Genomic DNA, 19,816 nt, shown 5'->3' with positions numbered 1-19,816 from the left:
TGTAACAGCAACGCCCCTGTCGACGCCATCTTTTTCGAATTTGAAAACATAGACAATATGTAACACTGCGCACCAACCACAAGACTCCAGTCTCTGGAAAGCTGGTGAATCGAAGCAGATTCACAAGCCTCATATATATGTAGATACATATATAACACGTTTACATATATATTATAGTGCTGCAGTCGCTGCATTATAGTTAAAGTGTAATGTGTGTAGTGAGTTCCATCGGAAATCCAAAAAAAGAATTGCTAATAACTTTTTATTCGTACAATGAATATGACTAAAATTTTGCAAAGGCCATGGGCAGTGGTTTCGTAGCATTTGAAACGTCTGGAACCAGGTCGTTTTGTAAAATGAACAGTGAGCATGGCAAAGGCCACGGCAAGTGACCAGTTACTTATTTAATATATACAACAGTGGGCACGGCCAAAGACCATGGCCACTGCCGTCCTCCATGGCCAGTGACATTGAAAAATATACAGCGCCCATGGCAAAAGGCCCTGGCAGTGGCATGAAAAAAACGATGGTATAACAAAACCGTTGAAATTCAAGAAAAAAACTGTAGTGAAAGTGCAGTTAAGGTGACTTAACTTAATGCAACAAAACCCTTCCAATTCAGTGCATTAGGAACCTCAGGAACGGCTTCACTCATTTCGTTCCCATTGCAAAGCCCAAGAGCACATATATATATTATGAGAGAAGAAATGTACTATTTTCATTGGGGTCCCTGGGGAGAAGACTGGGCGCATGACTTGGGACAGGGGCTAGTGTCAGTGGTAACCAGGGATTTGGGGCAGCCTGGGTGTGTGTGTGTGAAAGAAACAAGGGAGGGGCACTTGAGCAAGGGTAGAACACAACGTGGTGGCCCCCTGGGCAGGCTCGGACTGGCCTATTGGGCAATAGGGCAATGCCAGAACCAATAACAGAATATGCCAGTGTGAGTCAGTTATTTTGGTCGAAGTGGGCCACTTTTTTGGCCCACATGAGCCAGTTTGATAAGTTACTTCACCATGCAGCTAGTAGTTTTGACCAGTATTATGAAATACATATTCTTTAAAATACACAGCTTGCATCAAATGTTATCAAAACCTACTAAAACAGTCTGTCACAAAAAGAATGAATCGTCTTTTGCAACTGTGAGACACTTTTACATTGGGGCCAGAGACAATTTTATGCCCGAGTCCGACGCTGCCCGTAAGCGAGGCCCGGCGGGCAGGGAGAACGTGGGTGGCTTCTGGCAGATTCTGCACGTGTTCTCAGCCACCTGACCTCATGTGCTAATAAACGCTGAGTAATATGCTTACAAATATATAGTTCGTGCGGGTCCTCGATGCCGCTTAGAAGTTCGGCATCACCAAGTAGTGTCTCATTGCTCAGGACGGACCGGTTGAAGCAACGTGTTCTAGTCCTAAGGGCTTCCTGAACAGTAGGCAGTGGTTTAGTTAACATTTTGGGAGAGGAAGTAACACAACTTTAAGCCTAAATATTTGCAAATTATTCTGAGGTTTTGGGAGTGAAAGTACATTCATGCTTAAAATGTTGGAAGTAAATGACATCCATTGCAAAAGAGAAGAGGTTGATGATTGCTAATTAAACATGACAGGAAGAATACCCCTGCCATTATCTTTTATTTAGTCCCAGAACAAAATGGCAGCGTAGGAACTGGATTTGTAGCACAGGGAGCTCATCAAGGGAAATAAAATTTCCATAAACATGTTCAAGACTAATTCTACGGATCCACAATTGGGATTTATATTTTAACACTGTGCAGATTGGTTGAAATCTGTCTACTTTTGAGTTTTTTTCAGCTTTTTCTAGAATTCAAAACTTTCAAAAAGGTTTTAGAAGAAGACTTGAGTGTAAGTGTCTTTCTGGAGTCTCAGGTTCTCCGGAAGCGCGTTCCGTACCTTGTGGCCGCCAATGTGAGATATCACTTTGATTCAGATGCATCATTCCGTAGGTCTAGGACCTTGCAAGAGGCCGGCCCCCGAAGATCTGAGGGGTCTTTTATGGTAGCATACTTTGGTCAGTCTGTGCACAGAGCAGGCTGGGAAGCATACCAAGTAAACATTTGCCACAGACTCCCGGGACAAGGGCCTCATTGCGAGTTTAGTTGTAAACTCAAATAACATCACAGTCAGCAGTTATGCGGACCCTTTAGTTATTCTCCATTTTGGAGCCCCATAGCACTCCATGAGGAAAGGCCATATATCCACATGGGTGGGATTACCGCCATTAGAAATATCACATGTGCTATTGCTTTTGTGTGAAGGCATTTTTCCCGCCCACACAAAAGCAGGTGGTTTTGAACAATTTCACGAAGCAGTAAAACATCTGCTCTTCTAAAATACCAGATGTTTTTGCTACTACTGGCAAACTCATAATAAGGCCCTTTTTCTTGAATGTCTTGGTATGGGCCTGAGTAGCTGAGAAGGGCATTGTTACATTACTGCTATGAGTCTGGTATAGTGTTCTTTCATCAATGGATGAAATTTCGATGGGTTTTTTTCTGAGTACCTTTTACCGAAAAAACTCATCGAAATATATAGGGGGGGGGGGTGGAAAAGTATATATAAGGGCTGGGGGTGGTCCGGAATAGGTAAAAAATAATAGGGAATGGGGGACTTTGGGGGAACCCCCCCACCCCCAAAATAAAAACAAATTAATTTTGATGAGTTTTTCGGTAAATAAATACTCGGATAAAAACCCATCGAAATTTCACCCATTGATGAAATGATATGATATGATTCAAAGCGCTTCAAGGCAAGGGAGGGAACAAGGGAAAATACAATGACATTCTTACAGGCCATGAACAGTAAGGATGTGAAATTAACTATCGTACTCGGCCTGACAACATTTAAGATAGTGCAAGAGCTAAGACATAGATAAGGAAGGGAGGGGGAGAGTGGGAAGGAAATGGAAACAGACAGGCGACTACCGTACTAGGCCTGACGACATTTCTGGTAGAGCCAGAGAAAAACAAAAGGTGAGGGAGAGGGGTGAGAAAGGGAGGGGCGGAACAAAACAAGCGACTATCATACTAGGCCTGACAATGTTTCAGATAGTGCTGGAGGGAGGGGGGGGAAACAGTAATGGGATGGGGGAGCGACAGACGAGGTTGCTATCATACTAGGTCCAGGGACAATTCTGATAGAGTAAGTGCATAGAAGAAAGTAAGGGGACGAGGGGAGGAGATAGGAGAAGGGAGAGGGGAGGAGAGAACAGAGAGTAAGCAGTCAAAAAGAGTGGAGAAGCAAGAGGGGAGAGCAAATACAACTGCAAAAGTCAGTAGTAACTCATAATGTTGCAAGCCATGATACAAGATGAAGATGGGAACAGCATGATTCAGGGCCACCATGAGTACAAGATGCAATGGAAGTCCAGCATGAGAGTTGAAAAAGGGTAACGCACTGTGAATCAATGAAGTCCATAAAAGTAAAATCCAGCACCGGCCACAAGACGGTGATGGTAAAACCAGAATGTAGAAGGACAGACTCCTGTTTGCGGGATGGGGGGGCACAAGGGAACAACATGGGGGGACCAGAGAGGGTGGAGATGGCTTGTGGGGACAGTGAGTGCAAACACATGTTGGTGCATGCTTACCTGCTGTTTCAGCAGGGGTTCGGGTCCTGCATCCTGGTGCCTGGATCCACTTACACCTGCTCCCCAGCTGCAAAAGGAAAAGAGGCTGGAGGGCTCCTTAAGTAGGGAAAAAAGAGCGGCAAGCAGGAAGGCACCAGGTGGGCGGGGCTTGCTAAGTGGTGAAAAAGAGCGGCAACCAGGAAGGCACCAGGTGGGCGGGGCTTAGGCCAGGTGACCTAGATCCACTTACACCTGCTCCCCAGCTGCAAAGGAAAAGAGGCTGGAGGGCTCCTTAAGTAGGGAAAAGAGCGCCAAGCAGGAAGGCACCAGGTGGGCGGGGCTTGCTAAGGGATGCAAAAGAGCGGCAACCAGGAAGGCACCAGGTGGGTGGGGCTTAGGCCAGGTGACCTAGATCCCCTTACACCTGCTCCCCAGCTGCAAAGGAAAAGAGGCTGGAGGGCTCCTTAAGCAGGGAAAAGAGCGGCAAGCAGGAAGGCTTAGGCCAGGTGACCTAGCTCCACTTACACCTGCTCCCCAGCTGCAAAGGAAAAGAGGCTGGAGGGCTCCTTAAGTAGAGAAAAGAGCGGCAAGCAGGAAGGCACCAGGTGGGCAGAGTTTGCTAAGTGGTGAAAAGGAGCGGCAACCAGGAAGGCACCAGGTGGGCGGGGCTTAGGCCAGGTGACCTAGATCCACTTACAGCTGCTCCCCAGCTGCAAAGGAAAAGAGGCTGGAGGGCTCCTTAAGCAGGGAAAAGAGCAGCAAGCAGGAAGGCACCAGGTGGGCTGGGCTTAGGCCAGGTGACCTAGATCCACTTACACCTGCTCCCCAGCTGACATAGAACCTTGAGTCTAATGCAAGACACAAACAGAAATCCCCACTAAACTGTATGGACCGCTTTACAACAGTAGGATTTTACATGCGTTGGTCACACCAAGTGTAAATCACATGCCTGGAAAGAACATTTGTGGACCAGTCCCTGTATTTTCTCATAATTGCCCACAAACAATAGGTTAGCCCTGCTAGGGGAATGGTTTTATACTAAAATGCATCGAAATAAATGATGACATGAAAACTAAACAAGAGTATGTATTGAGAGTATAACTGCTGAAAAAAGACGTAGTTTACGAGTAATAATTCTCTTTTAATACACTGCCTGGCAATCAAGTCTCGCACAGGCGATGACTCAATGAAAAATGGCCTCCTCGCAGGGAAATAAGCAGAACATGTGTTCTGCCTAGAAAAGATTCAATTAATAGCCGGAATGAAGCTTTTAGCTCAATAGGTGCACTTACTTACTGCCAAGGCATACATAAAGGTTCTTTCAGGACACTTGTGAGGCCAACAGTTTGCTAATTTGCCTTTAACACTTTGACTGCCGTTAGGACGTGTATAGATGCCCTAATCGTTATTGAAAGCACCCAAGACACAGCAGTGAAAGCGTTAAGGTGAAGCAGGAAATCTGAGTGTGCTATTTCCCAAAGTATCTTAGTCAACTTCATGGCATCAAAGTTCATGAAGCAAACCCACCTCTTGGCACGAGGTCAATGAGCCAATGGGTCACACATAAAGAAGCTGTACAAATGTCTCACAAAAGGCATTGCTTTTGGTTGAGGCATTTTGTGATGGAGATATTCAACAAACAAAGACACCTTTCTACTGAACAACCTGACTTGAATAAGGGCAAAGAATGTATGTACATTATTGGAATGTTCTCTGGCGTTGGATCCGGCCTTTCCTCTGAAGTTATAGCCTTTACTTTGGCTTTAGACTGAAAGTAGGTCTGCATCATACATTGACAGCGTTATACCCGAAGAGACTTAAGCCATCCCCTCTGGGCAATGGCAGAGGTGCCCAAAAGTTAATACGCACATGTCTCATAAGGCTGCCTCAGACTAGCTCTTTAGAAGGAGGCCAGGCACATTTTCTCAGCATACGCTAGACCTGTCTTCTGAACCCATTCATCTTAACGCTAGAACAAGTCGCCTTTCCACACTAGAGCAATCCTCTCCCTGGACCATCAGCTGAAGCTAGGCCAGATCCATTTGCTTGAGTTAGATTAGGAAACTATAGGTCCCCTATTCTAATTATAGAGCAAGCCCATACAATAGCTCTAAAACAATCATGGCCTCTAATGTCAGAGGAGGACTTCTCCCTGATGCAGTTAAGTCTTGCTTCTGAATCTGCATGATGCCTATCATCTTAAACTATCAAGTCTGCCATTAGAGGCTAGAGCAATCCTTTCCCCGCCAAGCAGACTCGTCATCTGAAGCTAGATTAGGAAGATCTGCTGAAGTAAGCCCTTGCCCTCTGAAGCCAAACACAAACATGGGCCTTATTCTAAGTCCATGCAGTGCTCTGGGGCAAGCCTAACCTCTAGAGCTACAGTAGGACTTCCCATGAGGGCGTTAAAGTCCAACCTCTGAATCCAGGTCAGTCCTAACACCTCAAGCTGGATCATCTCCAATAACACTCTTTCCCAGACTTTAGACCTGTATAAACCTATAGTTTACACCCTCTGGACTGTAACACCAAGAAAATTGAACTTTGGTGTTGAAGGGCAGTTCAAGATTTTGAGCAGGCTGCAATGCGCAGGAGCTGAAGCTGTGTGCTGGTGAAAAGTGCTAGGTTTACAGAGCCTTTTCATGGGTTGTATGTCAGGATCTGAGACAATTATTATGCTGCTCATGTCTTTACAGAGGTGTAGCCAGAATTATGTAACAAATGGGGCCTGAAGCTAATGTAGTTGGGCCCACCGCTGTGATATTAACATCTGTAAATGCCCACACAGCGCCTCTAAGTGGACATTTACAGATTGTAGGTGGGCCTTGCCCATGCAGACCCTACCGTGTCTACGCCTCTGTGTCTTTACTAAAACTGAAAAAGCAATGCTTTCAAAACTTCATGCTTCAACTCTAAAACCACATTTCCAATGATACCCTGGAAAACCTGTAGTTTAGTAAAGGAAATGAAACATGATCCTTCCTGTCTCCTTTCCCATTACAGCCGAATTAAGCTCCTTCCTCCCTGTCCTCTTTCTTTGCTGCTCAAGCAGTGAATAAGTACGCCTTGATAGACCTGTGGGTGCTTGCTGTCTCTACATGTATTCATGCTCTTAATGCATTCATTGGTGATATTGCCTTAAGGAATGTTTATTGCTACAATGAGCATTGTGGGAATTAATGTACTCATAATATTTATCACAGAATGTATTGTTTATTTCTCTCAGAATACATTGAGCATGTATTTTGTTAAACTGATTCATCCCCTTCGAGCCCCCACTTTAGTGCGACTGCCAACCAGACAATTTGGTTTTCCTACGTGTGGCCTTTGAGTGGCAGTCCAGGGCACATAACATCCAGAGGGTCCACTGGGTTCCAGGAAAAGTTAATCTCAGACGTTTCATTCCGTTCCTGGAATATGGCGCAGATCACCATATTAAGTCGCGCTCGTCGCGAGACTACGTGGCGGGCACAAGGACCTTGAGGCATCTGCAATTGGAGAGGCGCTCAGACTACAAATTGACTTTTGCAGCTGCAGCTGAGTTTGGCAGAGTGACGACACTCCTGTCACACGCAGTCCATTCTGTGCATACCTCGGAGTGCCTTTGTCTAAGTGACCCTCAGCATACCAGCTCCCAAGCCTTTGCAGGAGAGAAATCAGTCCCGTATTGCTCGAGTCACAGTCTTACTCCAGCCTGCTGCAGATTACATGGATATTAAGCCCTGCTTAGGCTTGTTGGCACATTGGCATATTGTTGGCTGCATCCAGATGGGCATCAGAATATCCTCAGCCCAGAAATTGTCAAGAAGAGGAGGCTCAATATAAGGTAGCTGATAAGATGGCAACAAGTTTGAAAAGGGTCTTTTGATCAAACCATGAAGTAGGTTCTGAGATTTGATCACCACTATAACTGAGGCTGCATGCCACGTAGGATCACCTGATGGGAGAATGCCATGGGAAGACCACTAAGGCCATGTGCCAGCTGCAAGGTGACTATGGCCAACGGGGAGTTTAAATGCACTGAAAAGAGTGAACCTCTCCCAGACCGTCCCCCGAGCGAAAAAGGAAGATAAAGCTCAGAGGACCTCTGAGTTATGTATTTGTTAGGCTCAAAGAAGCCTATCGTAAACATAATACAGGAGGTTCCACTTCCAGAAACTGTCACCCAGAGGATGATAATATGGGTACAGATGAAGACAGCTCATCTGCCACAAGGGGAGCAACGGATAACGGACACTGATGAGTCCCTAGGTCTGCCGGAGATGACTACTGACAAGCCAGTGGCCCAGTGAGGAGAGACATCCTCACGCCAGCAACACACAGACATTCAAGAAGATGACACCATGTTTAATCCAGAAGGGCTGGTCCACCCAAAATCATCCAAATGGACACACACTCTCAGGTTTCCTGAATATTTTAAGGTTTGTGTCCATAAGACCCCGGACAAAGAAATCAGTAACTGACTGAAGGAGGAATGCCCTAAGCCAAAAATAGATGGCAAGGCCACTTACCCCCAGAGCTAGAATCTTAAATGCTTACATTTCTTGGGAAGTCAAGCAGGGAACACAAGAAAGGCACAAAGGCGTGGCGATCCTGCCGATACAAGTTCCTGCGTATTACGGGATCCTTCGCTAAAATATTTGATCTGTTAGAGAGAGGGCTGAAAGTCTCTTCAGGAATGCCAACTGTGTCATCTCCACCTAGAAGGGAAAAGAGGTGTCGATACGCATTGATCTGAGGCTGGGCCAGCTTGCACCGTCTGAAGCCGAGCCCAGAGCCTGTCATTTAGAGACCCTTTTGCCAAGAATTTGGTGAAGGTTGTGGGAACATATACCTCTTTGCAAAAACAAAAACATCAATACAAAGGTTATTTTCCTCATAGGCCTTCCCTATAGCTTTCAGCGGAGGAGCCTGACCTCCTTCCTACCTGCCCTCAACAGATGGTCCCAGACCTGAAGAGGAGCATACCAATATTGACAGGAGCAAAAGGCAGACACCTTCCTCCTGTCCCGTGGGCAGAGAACCTGTGGGTGCAGATGGAGGAGAGCAGCCAGACAACTGACACAAACTTTATATAAGTGTCGAAAGCACCACCAGAGTCTTGTTCTTGCACAATAGTGACAGGTATTCAAGGAATGCCTAAGTTTGACAAACAGTGCAGGGGTTGCACCTATAGTTCTTTGTCACCATCAGAAAAGTCAGGGATCCTCCCATCATTCACTTTTTACTGTCCGAACAAGGGATGCAGAAGTAGTCCCTTTACCTCAAAAAAGTGATAGAACCCACGACACAACACCCCCAGGGGTGTTTCATCAATATCTTTTGGAGGAAAGAAAGCAGATGGTAATGCAAGGGATCAATCTTCGGCAGTTCAATGAATGGGCGGTATACCACTACTTTATGAAGGACGTTCTGCACATGATCAGAGGCATCCTTCTCCCAGGAGACTGGCTAGCTTGCATAGACCTACAAGTTCTATACCTGTACATTATGATGTATGGTCGCTGTCATCATATCCTGTGATTCAAATAGGCAGTTTCATTCTGGGAGGTTGCAAGGCACTCCTTTGGCTTTCTCCAGCGCCATCATGCTTCCTGAAGGTCCTAAAACAAGTGGTAGAGGGTGCACTGAATGTGGTGTGCATATGGTCATGTATCTAGACACCATGATTTTCATGTCACAAGACAAAGAGTGCCTATTGCAACAGGTGCACATGGCAGTGTCTACACTCCAATACCTGGTTACTTGTCAATTGGGGAAACTCTGACCTGGTTCTGTCCCAGGTAATGGAATTCCTCGAGTTCATTACAGATGTGATTGCCACTACTCCCAAACTGGCACCTGGGAAGTTTCATACTATATAGAGAGGGATTGGTCTACTCTTGGTAAAAGGGCTCTAGAAAGAGTCACCTATGTGTTTCCGTATAGGCCATTGTTCCATGCCTGCTGCATAGCAAGCAGTCCAAAGTCCCAAGAGTTCAAACCTCTGCCGCAGCTTGTCCTGTACTCACCGCATAGCACTGTCGGAGAAAGTGAGAATTGAATAACACTAGTGGATCGAACACATGGAGATTTGGGACAGGAGAGCTATGTTTAGTTGAGCCACAGATATCAAAGCTGAATCAGATGCGAGTCAGTGAGGTTGCAGATCTCCCTGTGGTTAAATTCCTACTGGCTGGAAATGGTCCACAGCAAAGCAACAGCTGCACATGAACTGTTTGGCGCTTTTAGCCGGCTCTTTCACCATCAAAACCCTGGCCAAGGACAGAGTGGATTGTTGCATCATGTTGAAGGTTGACAATGTTTCAGCTTTCCGCGACATCAACCACTGTGATGAACACAATCCAAGCTGCAAGCAGTGTTAGCCAAGGTCTCCTGGCATTATTGACAGGAGAAACGCATATCATTGACGGCAGAATACATTCGAAGACTACCAATGTCATCGCAGACTGGAACTCCAGGTACCTCAGGGATACCAGTGACTGGGAAATAGACAAGGAAGTTTACAACTGAGTACTGCAGTCATCAGGGTGGTTTCAGGTGGATCTTTTCACGCCTGAATCCATAGCTTCCTTGCTTCTTCAACTGGAAGTTGGCCCCAGCAGCAACTGCACCGGGTGCATTTCTGCAGACATTGATTCCTGGGATGAGTCACACGTTTCCCCATTTGTGATGACAGGCCACAGTCGTGCAAAAGCCACATGAAAAGAGGTGGGGCTGGTAGTTGTGGCACCTTTTTGAACAGCACAAGCATAGTTTCAAGTTCTTCTGAAACTTTCTACAGATACTCTAAACCAACTTCCCCAAATATGTTTCAGCTGAGTGAGTAGACGCGCATACTCACTAAATGATGTTCGACGGCTCCATGACCTTGATAGCAGAGAGGATTTCAGAGTGCACCGAAAGCATTGGAGGCCATTCAGGAAAGGCTGAAGAACTCTTTCGAGAGAATTAGGTCCCTTCCACCACTAGTAGCTACAGATCAACCTGTGCGGTATGGAATAGCTCGTGGGTCTGCAACCTGCGGCTCTCCAGATGTTTTGCACTACTAATGCCATGATCCCTCATTATTGACTAAGCTGTATCAGGCTAGTGGGAGTTGTAGTCCAAAACATCTAGAGAGCAAAAAGTTGCAGACCCCCAGAGACACACACACACACGTTGCATTTCAGTCCCTTTATCTGATCTTTGAATTTCTTGGCCTCCTTAGTGGATGACGGGAAGGCATATCTGATAGTGAATACATATTGGCTGACCATTTCGGGGGCAAGTAGACTATTTCCACTAGGGGAACTTCCATTGGTGTGCAGGCTGATGGAACCTTTGCAATCCTGGCAGCAGAATAGACTCTCCAAGATCTCCTTGTGCTGCAATGCCTGATCTCCGATCACAGGGTTTTGCGCGCTAGAGCACTAGATTTGGTGGGTAGCATGGACATGCCGAAATGCCGGAGAGTTCGCATTTCAAGACATACAAGGTACAACTCGAGAGAAATCTCATACCAATCACTACCTGATCACCCCAAGCTGTGTGTAGTTTGCAGTCTGAAAGCTTATGAAAATGCTGCAGCGGGAATCTGCATGCACACGTGGGGGCAAATGCCAGGTTAATCCTCGACTCAAGTTTGTTGGGTGTGTTGGAACTTAGAAAAACCTGGGATCCACATGTCCTGTTTCGTAGTTCATTCGGCAAGAGGCACAATAGCATGTAAAGCGCATCAGGTAGGTGTTTGTTTGGAGAATATAACGAAGGTGGCAGATTGGTCAAGCGCCACATTGGCCCTATTTACAAGGTTGGCGGTAACCCGCTTGTGCTACCGGCGGGTTGCCGCAAACCCCATATTACTGTTACCGCTGCCTGACATCCCGGTGCTACCGGGATATCACAGGAGGCAGTGGTACGGTAAATTCCCATTCCCATGGAGTCCAGTAGGACTCCATGGGAATGGGAACTGTGAAGCACCGACACCGTTAGTAATGGTGCCAGCGCTTCAGTGAAAACCCTGCCGGTAGGGGCCTGAACTCCCAGCAAGTCAGGCCTGCCGGAGGTTCAGTGCCCCTACCGTTAGACTCAAAGTGAGCCGGTCCGGAAAGGGTGCTGGAAACTTGTTACCAGCACCTGTGTTTCCAGAACAGCACACTCATAATGAGGCCAGCGTTGAAGAATTACAACCTTCTAACCATCGACCTGCTGCTTATGTTGGTGGTGAATAAGCTTTAGAAGAGCCTTCTGCTTGCTACAGTCTTGACACAGAACAGGGATGTTCCAGTATTATTTATTAATATAGGAAAGTGTTGATGTTGTTAAAGACGTGGAGGCAAGCATTATCCCACCCTTCAGCGTGAATGCATGAATGAGCAAACAAACATTACACGCAGGAGGGGTGATTTATGTGTATTTATCACAGTTCCGGTTATTTTGTGAAGGTAATTTACCTGTATTTGGATACTGAATTTTGCTTTACACTGCCCTCCCTACTCGACACTGATAACGCACCTCTCTTCCAGGTATGGAGGCTGGCGAGGCGAGGCCATAAGAAGGCTGAAGGTTCCCGATGGTTGATGTTGGGGCCAGCTGCGCGACTGGCAGTTCTATGGTTATTCGTGTCTTCTGCATTTGGCTGACGCGCTGAAACTTTGCAGCAAAACAACAGGAGAGCGAAAAGCATGATTTGAATATTGTGGGAAAAGAGATTCAGCGACTGACAGGAAGGATAATGTGGCCTTTTGTTTTCGAAACCAGAGACGTTTTTATGGGCGGGCAAAGGGGGCACTTGCCCAGGGCCCCCACCTTGAAGGGGGGCCCCACAAGGCTGCCTGATCTAAAGAAGTAAGATTCCATTGTTCACCAGGCTTAAACAGCACATGTCAGGATATTTTATGGCCTGCTGCTGAGGCCCTAAACCTATTGCCTCTCTGTTTTGACAAGTACATTCTGCCTTGATCTATTAATCATTTATTTATTTATGCATTTGTAAAGCGACTAGCAGCCTGGGGGCATCAGCGTGCTGTTTCAAGGAAATGACTTATTTACAGGGGGCGGGAGGGTTAGTGAAGTGTTCACTGTGGAATTCATAATACGTGTGTTCCTTATGGCACAACTCCTGTAGCATTCTTTCCTGCCTGAGGGAGTTATGCTGATCATGTGCAAGAGCCAAAGTTGAAATACATATTGATTAATTGAGTGCCACAATGGTTCAGAAGTTAGCTCAGTGTGTTAAGCACTCATTGCAGAGATATGTGTTCATATGCAAGATTAGAATAGCACATTCCAGCAGGGCTAGCTGAGCCTTTCCTATGTTTCAAGTTTATAAACATGCCTACATATGTACTTGATTTTGCAACACAACAGGTGCTATTATCAGCAATGTACCTGCACCAGATAGGAGTTGCTATAAAAGCTAACATGTCATTTGTATGATGAAGGTCTAGAAATTGGGTTGGTCAGATGGGATGTTGTAAAACCTAGGCAATTACCTTCAATGATGAGTATAAACCGTTAGACCAAGTGGAAAATAAGTATCCGAATTCAAGACAGTGGAACCAAAGCATTTATTCTTGTATCCTGGCTTCGCCAGCAGACAATACGGTCATCCTGGTCAAATCACGTAATATCTTTTACATTACTGTGCTGTCTTTTGCGATGTTTGCCTTCTTGCATGCTGGTGGCATTGTTTATCCCATTACCAGTGGTCGAAGTGCATGAAAAGAAATAGTAGAACTATGTACCCTGCTGGCCTGCACCCCACAAACACCATCGCCAAGATCCATCCCACGCACAATATAACCCCCAAACAAATGCGCCTGCTGTTTAAGGGAACGTTTAGTGCACTGCAGTGCAAGGTTCAACTTCCTCCTACACCTCCACTGCAGAATGGTTTATTTTTAAAATAAAACTATAGGAACAGTAAATCTTAGTTTAAAAAAATAAGTAGAGGAACAGCGCTCCCAATCGCTCCTGCTCACTTTGACCACTGGCTATTAATCAATCTTTTTTCTTATGTAGGCCATTTGAGTGAAAGGGGAGGTAGACAGAAGTGAACGGAGCAGATGTTTCAGGCCCAGGGCAAGCACATTTTAAGGTCTGCTCGTTTGACACAAAAAACTGTTAGCTTTTTTTGTAAAAGTCAAAGATTTTTCTTCACATTTATAAATCACAATTTCACAAATCAGTGTTTTGGAAGTATTTCATGCTTTAAAATACAAAAGACAACCCCAGATTGTTAAATCACATTAATTGGTATGCTGGTACTTATAAACCTCACTTGATGATGGAGAGAATGAAGCTAGAATCATTCCCATTTTGCGTAACACCCTTCTTTAAAATTTCGTTTTTAAAAATGGTCATTTTGGGAATGTGATTTGTGTACTTTCCAAGTCAGTTTTATAAAATGAGATTATTTTAGTTCATGGGAAGAACTGGAAAAGAAAGGGTTCAAATGCAGGAATTGCAGAGTTGGTGCACATCACAGCTTCACCCCTTAACCAATGTGTAATCCTGGGCTTCTCATTTAATCTTGTATTGCCTAACCTCTTAGAATTGTCAGTCCCTAAACCTTTCAAAACTGTGAGCCCTGCAGAGTGATTTCCTTTTCAGGATATGATCTTCAAAAAAGCCTCACTCATGGTTTCACTGGCTACAGTGTTTCTTATAACATAATAGTGAGCATTGATAATTTGCACACTACAGGCACTTGTTCCTTTGATCTTTAATGACAGCACTATTTAAAAACAACGCCCCACTTCTAATCTCAGTCTGTCTGGATGCAGACACCATCCTGGTAGCGTTTAATCTGCATCCACATCCATTCTATGCTATGTGCAGCTTTCTCCTTTCTTCCAATTGGTCTCCTCTATCAATTCTTGAGTACTTTTGCATTCTGTAAGGCAGATATTGCGAGTTCTCTATTCTGGGTTACATGTACCTTTTACATACAGTCCTGCATTAATACTACAGGCTGCAGACCTTCTTGGATGTTATTGATAAAAAGTGTCCTGTACCTACACTAGAACAGAAGTAACCTATTTGTAGACTGCTAATGTTGGCCTTCAAATGCTACTTGTTTATAATTCTGATTAGAGCAAGAATGAAGAGGGTAAGGGGACTTAAAGGGAGTAAACATGCTTATTTTGAATCACTTCATTTCTTTGGTTTGGTGGAGTGGGGCCCCAAAGATGTCCATGCACAGGGCCCCGAAAGTGCTTAAGATGGCCCTGTTCCAAACAACAGTTTTTCCTGGGTATCAACGACAATGCAGTTTCAGAGTTGAACTATGAATGTTTGAAAAGATTGCTGCTTGAGGTTTAATAAAGAAATGAGAAGCTTAATGTCTGCCACCTGGCCTTTGTGAAAATCAAGACATTCCTATAATAACAGAACCCCCAGTTCTGCATCTATGCATGCATTTTCTCAAGGCCTGCCATTGTGAATTATCCCTGTGCACTTTCTCAAGGCCTGCCATTGTGAATCATCCCTGTTCATTTTCTCAAGGCCTGCCGGTGTACATCAACCCAATGCATTTTCTCACCATTCCTGCCAGTGTGCATCAATCCAGTGCATTTTCTCACCATTCCTGCCAGTGTGCATCAATCCAGTGCATTTTCTCACCATTCCTGCCAGTGTGCATCAATCCAGTGCCTTTTCTCACAATGCCTGCCAGTGTGCATCAACCCTGTGCATTTATTTTCTCAGCAGGGGTGTTGCTAGGTCTGGAAAAGATCAGGGGCTACGCACATTTTGGGAATGTCAGGACTGGGGGCTAGCTAACCTGTGAGCTTCTATCCGGTGCTACAACCAAAAGACCAGGGGCTATAGCCCACTCAGCCCCCCCCCAGCAACGCCTCTGCCTGCCAGTGTGCATCAACCCTTTTGTGGAGGTCTAATGGGTGGCACACAACCTGCTCTTTCAATCCTTGGCATCCAGAAGACACTACCACATGGATAGTCATTAGTGGTGATTGTGATGCTGTCTTTTGTGAAACACTGCACACTGGGAAAAAGAAGCAATACACATTTCTCACAGCATAAATATCATACCTCGAAATGATTCTGGTTGTTTACAATACTGTCCAGGTTCTACTTTGTGTAGTAGTTTAGATGACCTAGACTCTGCAAATTCCATGATAATGGAAATGACCTGAGGTTTTAAATCAAATAGAACCCCAAGATTTGAATCATCGCCTGATGCATAATTTGTAGACACTGTAATCAGAAGAGTAAGGCTTGAATCAGTGGCGATGCAGGTGTGTGAGGAGGAAAGTAGTTTGTCATGAATTCCATCTTTGGTACTTTCCAATTCCATGTCCTCAACACATTGAGAGTAATAATTTGTGGGATAAAGTACCTTTTCCAGCAACCTTTGTTTATGTTTGCTCGCAGACGGCCAGTACAGCAGAGCTGCGTCGCACACTAGCAGCAAATGATACAAATACAAGGCCGGCATTCACGGGATATTGTCTGTAGGATCTACTCTGGCTCGACAGGCTGATGGTAAGATTTTGAGTTATGCTCCGACACTCAATCCATACTGCAGTTTCAGGATCATCGATTTTGTTTCAAGAATTTGGGAGAAAATCCCCAATGCATGGACCCCTTTTTCTTTGACCTATGCAATGTCCTGAACTTTGCCAAAACCAGATATGAGGTAAAACCCTTACCAGAAGCCCAACTGTATTTAATTTTCCACTCAACAGAGCTCGAAAATAATAAAAATGTGATTGTTTGTATCTGCAAGAGCTACATTACAGATCCTCATGTTCCACTCCCTCTACAGCAGGTCTTAGATGGACTGGCTACTTCCCACCCCAGATCTAATGCAAACTGAATGTATTTGCTGTCAGCTGAAACATATGTCGAAATATCCCTCAATGATTTAGACCACACTAATGAGTCTTATTATAGGATCACTGCCTTATAGTTAAGATGAAACCAATTTGAATTGACTTGTGAAAATTCTATTGCTAATAACATTTGATGAGCAGGATTTATCTAGTTGACCTTTTTTGTGGCAAAATCATCAAATGGCTTAAAAGCTATTAAACTAAGAAATAATTGCGGTTTTCAGTCGACTGCCATTCATTTTCCTATAGAGAAAAGGACCCTTTCATTGAACATACGTACAGCGAAAACCACTTGTACGGATTTGAAACAAATAACAAACAATTTGGGCACAAAGTGTCGCAGATATTCCTTTTTTGGTTTGGTGTAAATCTGTTCAGTAGCTTTTTGGTTTTTTTAAACGGATGGAGGGTTTGCCCCTAAGACTCAAAAGATATGTGTATATCTCCCATGTTTATTGCAGCATTGTGACTTTTCAGAAATAAAAACCTGCCATTACTTTTTTGATGCACATGATTCCTGCAGTAATCCAGTGGGACTCCAAAAAGATCAGGGCTCAATATGATATTTGGAGGAGGGAAAGATTATGGTTTCATGAAAGGGTAGGGTGTGGAGGAGAAAAAGGAGCAAATAGGGGTGGGAGAACACACTTTGAGTCGGATTGTTTTCAGCTTACTGTAGAAATCCCGCAGAATTCCCATGGGAACATTGAATGACCCAGTCATCAATGCAACACAAGGTACCACCAGGGAGATAGCGATTATGTCACCATGGGACATTTCTGGGGTGAGGGGACCCCCAGCTGGAGGCTCTGGCTATTGCACATGGCTGAAGACCAAGGCCAGTGTACCAAGGTCTTTTATACAAATTGTTGAAGAGCAGATAATGGCCATGGCCAGAGGCCATGGCAAGTAAGCCATGGAGAAGAAATAGCATAACAAAACCATTGAAATCAGTGAAAAAACTTTAGTTGAGAGAGAATTAAGATGAAGCAACCTGTCGCAACAAAACCTATGAAATTCAATGAGTGTGGGAAGTGACACCAATTTTAAATCAGAGTTACCCCTGTTGTTCTGCCTAGGACAACACACATCAGATTACAACAGGTATGAACAATGAGATCAACATTTGCGTTATGATAAGTTGGCTCATCTTACCACTTTCTTAACTTGCGTTGTTTCTGTAAAAATATGTATATAATCAGAATTGGATTTTTACTAACCGCAGACCCGAATCTGTGTTGGTCTGAGACATCTCGCTCCCAAGACGAGCATGTTGCCACTGAGCCATACTACCCATGTATGATAAGCCATACATAATAAGCCATACCCAATATAAAGTCTTTGTCAGCAAGTCTAGTCATTGGGCCTCATTATGATGCTGGTGGTGACCGTATGAACGGTGCCGGTAAGGCACCGGCACCGTTCATACCTTCCCGCCGAATTACGAGTTATGCATGCGGGTGCCTGACAGCCCGCCAGGTGTTACCTGGCAGGCTGTGCGGCACCCGCGAGCATAGCTCGTAATTGCGCCAACACCGTTATCAACGGTGCCGGCGCATCCATGCTCCCCACCCACATTCTGCCCTATGGGGCAGAATGGGGATCGGGAGCCCGGCAATACCGCCATCCGCGAATGGTCAATCACTGGCCCATCAAACTTGTAATGGGCCGGTTATTGCCCAATCGCGGGTGGTGGTGCCGGTTGCAAGCATGGCAGTAGCCGTGCCTGTCATACATGCACGGCTACCGCAATGCTAGTAATGAGGCCCATTGATTTAATAACTTCGTAAACTTATGTATTATCTGTTCTTCTTCGTGGTTGCTATGTGTTCCTGTAAATACATATCCAGTGAGTTAAACTGCATAAGCACTTCTGTTTTGTGCACAAGTTTATGAATGTGTTCATCAAATGATAAATACCATGTTGTTGCTTGTGAAACATCGTCTCTTCACTTAGTTACAATAATTACTACATATCTTTAGATCTAACTGCATATACTGCATGACCTCTGTTGCTAGATGGATCTGCGTGAAATGACTGAGTAGAAAAGTTCGACTACCAAAGGTCTGTTTTTTTGTTTTCCCCCCATTTGTTCGCATATATATATATATATGTGGGGGGATACCCCCACATCCCCCCACCTTACGCCTATACATTTTCTATTAACTTTACCCCCCACATGTACATATGCAAACAAATTGGACTTTTGGTAATTGGTCCTTTTGACCTCGGTCATTTTGGCCTAATCCTTGCTAGATAGCGAACCCTACAAGATTTTAATAACCCCCTCGGACACTTCTCTTTATAGAGTATGACATGCGTCCTGGAAGATTACTTGGCCGGCCCTTCCTCCTATAAACGTGAGCAAAGGATTCTCTGCTGATTGTTGATGCCACTAGCCTCTAAAAGTACACTTTCATCCACTTTCTACAATTGTGCATCCATTCCTTTGACCACTCTCCACTCACTTTCAGGTCAACTTTCCTGTTTTCTCCACAAACAAGCTCCTCAAGGTGCGGAATGCAGGAGGCAAACAGCACAGAGCACCGTAGAGCACCTCCTTGGTAACAGGCCCTTCAGCTCTCACTCGTTGGATGGGAGATGCAAACCTCACAGTAGTCTCATGCTTGGACAGTCCCACTGCCACCCTCCACTACACTGTGGCCTCGCAACTGGTGTTTTCCTATTACTAGATTAACTTGTGATGCAGCCCCACCTGTCTCCCCCTCGTGGACTCCAGGGCCGGGAGGCCTCTGTTGAAATGACTGCCTTTTCTTGTTGTCATCTCCTCTTCAAATGAGGGAATCATACGAGCATTGGCGATTTGACGAGAAGGCCCTGGGCCACGCATGGGAGACAGCAAGTGGTGTCAGAGCAAAGATGGAGCTGGAGACTCGGCAGATGGGGAAAGGGTATCCTAGGTGGGCGATAGTGAGCCCACCACCCCAACCTCACTAGGACTAATAATTCAATACCTTTAATACTGGGGTGCAGTATTAACAAAAGCACCAACATTGGTCTAAATGATCCCTTGGCCTGCCACCCACCATCCCAGCAAAGGCGCCCACAGGTTGACTTGCCCCTGGGTGCAGTGGCGGTGGTCCGGGCATTTCTGGCTGCTGTTCATGCCTGTCCGCCTTCACCATGCACATGGTTTAACAGAATAGGTGTTAATCCTGTGACAAGAACTTTGTAACGAAAACCCTAGGACTGCAGTTTGAATAGCCTAGGACTGCAGTTTGAAAAGCCTAGGACTGCTATTTAAAAATCCTAGGACTGCAGTTTGAAAAGCCTAGGACTGCAGTTTAAAAAGCCTAGGACTGCAGTTTGAAAAGCATAGGACTGCAGTTTGGAAAGCATAGGACTGCAGTTTGAAAAGCATAGGACTGCA

At 45.2% G+C, this 19,816-nt stretch overlaps 1 protein-coding gene across 1 annotated transcript in view; it reads right to left on the bottom strand.

The window, feature by feature from the left end:
* NETO2 (neuropilin and tolloid like 2) overlaps positions 1-19,816 on the bottom strand; it is a 530,310-nt gene that overhangs the window by 34,467 nt on the left and 476,027 nt on the right. The window lies entirely within an intron of this gene.

Source organism: Ambystoma mexicanum, chromosome 1p (genome assembly GCF_040938575.1).
Source record: "Ambystoma mexicanum isolate Mex_15411 chromosome 1p, UKY_AmexF1_1, whole genome shotgun sequence".
NCBI lineage: Eukaryota > Metazoa > Chordata > Amphibia > Caudata > Ambystomatidae > Ambystoma > Ambystoma mexicanum.
The sequence above is the reverse complement of the archived record's forward strand: the minus strand, read 5'-3'. Positions and strand labels throughout refer to the sequence as shown.